This window comes from Olea europaea, unplaced genomic scaffold (genome assembly GCF_002742605.1).
Source record: "Olea europaea var. sylvestris unplaced genomic scaffold, O_europaea_v1 scaffold5149, whole genome shotgun sequence".
In the NCBI taxonomy this organism is placed as follows: Eukaryota; Viridiplantae; Streptophyta; class Magnoliopsida; order Lamiales; family Oleaceae; genus Olea; species Olea europaea.
The window spans coordinates 11,965-15,650 of NW_019263468.1; the positions used below are offsets into that span (position 1 = coordinate 11,965).

The 3,686-nt window shown below is 37.4% G+C and overlaps 1 pseudogene; it reads left to right on the top strand.

The window, feature by feature from the left end:
- Nucleotides 1-345: 345 nt before the first annotated feature.
- LOC111388657 lies at nt 346-3,247 on the top strand (annotated as a pseudogene).
- The last annotated feature ends 439 nt before the right edge of the window (nt 3,248-3,686 follow it).

Genomic DNA, 3,686 nt, shown 5'->3' on the forward strand with positions numbered 1-3,686 from the left:
AAGAACACACACGAAAAATTTCCTGCATACATACATCATACATCTCTTCTTCCTTGCATCAGTCTGCAGAGAGTATTTTCATTCTTTCTGGTTGGTTGTCTTGCAGTCGAAGTGCTGCTTCTGCAAGTGTGATCGTTGTATCTTGGGAGACGCTTTACCACATACCGTAAGCACCGTGTGACGGGGTAAAAACATCTTAAGGACAGAGAGCTTAGTTCTCGCCTCGATCATCCTCTTTTCGAATTCTGGACTTCTTTCTTTTCATAATTTTTCGAACATAATATTCTACTTTACTGTTTCTACAAGTCATTTTCTGCTTTACCGTTTCTGCAAATTAATTTCTGCTTTACTGTTTCTGCAAATCATTCATGGAAAATCTGTTTCATACAAACTTTTAAAATTTTAACCAACAAGAACTACTGTATGTGCAGAAGCAGCAATGAAGGGGTTGCCGAACTGGATCCAGAAAGAATAATGCTGAGGTTATGTTGGAAAAATGAGGTTACTAGGTACAAATTTATATTACCTTCTGTTCATTTATGCATTCTTTTTGTTCGAGTATATAATATCTGTAGTCTCTCCAATTACTGAAAGGGAGATTTTGCATCAATTTAGAGGTAACATTTCAAGTGACCCTTCTAATAGTTTGAGTTCTTGGGAACCAAGTAGAAGCCATTGCCAAGATTATACAGGGGTGTTTTGTAATTCAGATGGAAATGTGGAAAATTGTGTTGTGGAACACTAGTCTCGGTGAGGTTTTTTCTCCTGCTTTATCTGGGTTGAAATCTTTGAGGATTATTACTTTATTTGGTAATAAATTCACAGGAAATATCCCATTGGAGTATGGAGAGATCGTTACATTGTGGAAAATTAACTTGAGCAGTTGAGCTCCAATGCATTATCTGGGCCAATCCCGGAATTTCTTGGGGATTTGCCTAACAAAGGTTTCTTGATTTATCAAGAAATGGGTATACTGGTGAGATTCCTTCAGCATTGTTCAAGAATTGTAACAAGACAGTTTGTTTCTTTAGCACATAACGATCTTTCAGGGTTTATTCCTATCTCAGTTGGTAATTGTATGAATCTTGAAGGGATAGATTTGTCTTTTAATAGTCTCACTGGAGAATTGCCTTCTGAAATTTGTGACATTCCTGCTGTAGTGTACAGTGTACTTGTCAGTGAGGAGTAACATGCTGTCAGGAAGTGTTCAAGAACGTGTTTCAAAATGTGGAAGGTGCTGGCAATAGGTTTACTGACTGGTCCTTTTGGGGTCCTCGGGTTGGCAAATCTTACGTATTTCAATATTTCATGGAACGGATTTTTGGGAGAGATACCTGACATTGTGACTTGCAGTAGCAGATTGTAAGTTTTTGATGTTTCTGGGAATGATTTCTATGGTGAAATTCCATCTGGCGGTAAAATTCCATCTGGCATCACAGAATGCAGTAGCCTGAAGTATTTAAATTTGGGATTTAACAGGGTTGATGGAAGTATGCCTGTTGGAATTGCTGACTTGTAGAGTCTCGTGTTCATTCGATTAGCAAATAACTTGATAGACTGGACAATTCCTTCAGAATGTTGGAGTAAGAATGGCTTGAAGTTCTGGATTTAAACAACTTCAAAATCAGCAGTGAAATCCCAACAGAGATAAGCAATTGCCGGTTTCTTCTTGGGTTGCGAGTCCAATAATCATCTCCCCCTTTTACGTAAACGTTAACATTTCTTTCAATTGACTAATGAATATATAAATTTATCACACAGGGATGTTTCAGGCATTTCTTTAGTAGGAGAAATTCCAAAAAACCTCGTGAACATAGCCCCCCTTAAAATTCTCGATCTGCATCATAACCAGTTCAGCGGAATCATACCAACCATCATTAGAAATTTATCTAACCTACATTCTTTGGATTTTTTAGAAAACTTGCTATCCAATTCCATCCCTTTGACATTTGGGAATTTGAAAAATTTAACTCATTTCAATGTTTCTTACAACAACCTTTCTGGTACTATTCCCTCAATTCCTAGCATCCAACAGTTTGGATTCTCAGCCTTTTATCACAATCAAGATCTTTGTGGTGCTCCATTGGAAAACTCCTGTTCTGGAACTGCACGGAAACCGAAGTTGAGTGTTTCTGCAATTGTCGTTATAGTTGCCGCTGCTTTGATTGTTATCAGTGTTTGCGTGATAACCCTCATCAACATGAAGGCTCGATGGAGTAGAAGAGAAGATGAGACTATGGTTGTAGAAAGCTCCCCATTAGCTTCAACAGAATCAAATGTCATGATTAGAAAATTAATCCTCTTTAGTAAAAGTTTACTCTCAAAGTACAAGGATTGGGAAACTGGCACCAAAGCATTGCTGGACAAGAAATGCCTAATTGGTGGAGGTTCTATTGGAACAGTGTACAGACCTACCTTCAACGATGGAATATCAATTGCAGTGAAGAAACTTGAGACTCTGGGAAGAATCAGGAACCAAGATGAATTCGAGCACAAAATTTGACATTTGGCCAATCTTCAACACCCCAATCTTGTTGCTTTTCAAGGCTATTATAGGTCATCTAGTTGCAGTTAATTTTATCTGAATTTGTCTCGAATGGAAATGTGTATGATAATTTGCACGGAATTAATTATCCTGGTACCATCACTATTGTTGGTAATCAGGAATTGAATTGGTTGAGAAGGTTTCAGATAGCATTAGGGACTGCGAAAGCGCTAGCCTACCTTCACCATGACTGCAAACCCCTTGTTCTTCAATCTTCATCTCAACGTCAAGTCTACTAATATACTACTGGACGAGAACTACATTGCCAAACTATCAGATTACGGTTTGGGGAAGTTGCTTCCCTTGCTAGACAATTACGGTTTGACAAAAATTCACAATGCAGTTGGATATATTGCACCCGAGTTGGCACAAAGTTCACAGCTCAGCGAGAAATGTGACATTTATAGTTTTGGGGGTGATTCTACTGGAGTTAGTTACAGGGAGGAAGCCGGTGGAAAGTCCCTCAACAAATGAGGTGGTGATTTTGTGTGAACACGTTAGGGGTTTGATCGAGAGGAATTCTTCTTCAGATTTTTTCCACAGAAGGTTGAGAGGATTTGCAGAAAATGAACTTATTCAGGTCATGAAGTTGCGGTTGATATGTACTTCTGAAGTTCCTTCAAGGAGACCAAGCATGGCCGAGATAGGTCAGGTTCTTGAATCAATAAGAAATGGTTATAATTATTGATTCCAAGATTTTAGTTTTTGAGGTACGAAGTAACATAATATTCTTTCATATTTATTCTGGATTAGAATCATCAATTGGTTCTTATGATTGCAATAAAATTATTTCATTTTTTGCACTTCAGAAACAATTACTTTTACCCACATTCAGAAAAGAAAATAATTCTTTGAGATCTAGTGCTTGTTTCTATCCTTGATACTTGCTTATGTATCAGAGAGAATAAAACAGGGATCCTTCAGGCAGGAGAAAGATGTTACAATGACAAATTTTCCTAGTAATTATTTCTCTATAGCAACTTATGTTTTGAGAATTGAACCGGCCTGGCCGGTTTACACGAAAAAGAAACTGAAAATCGTTTTATACATTTCAACTTTGACATCTATCGTGCTATGTTGTTACAAATACTGCTGCCACTGTAGAACTTTTTTTTTTTTTTTTTTTTTTTTTTAAATTTTT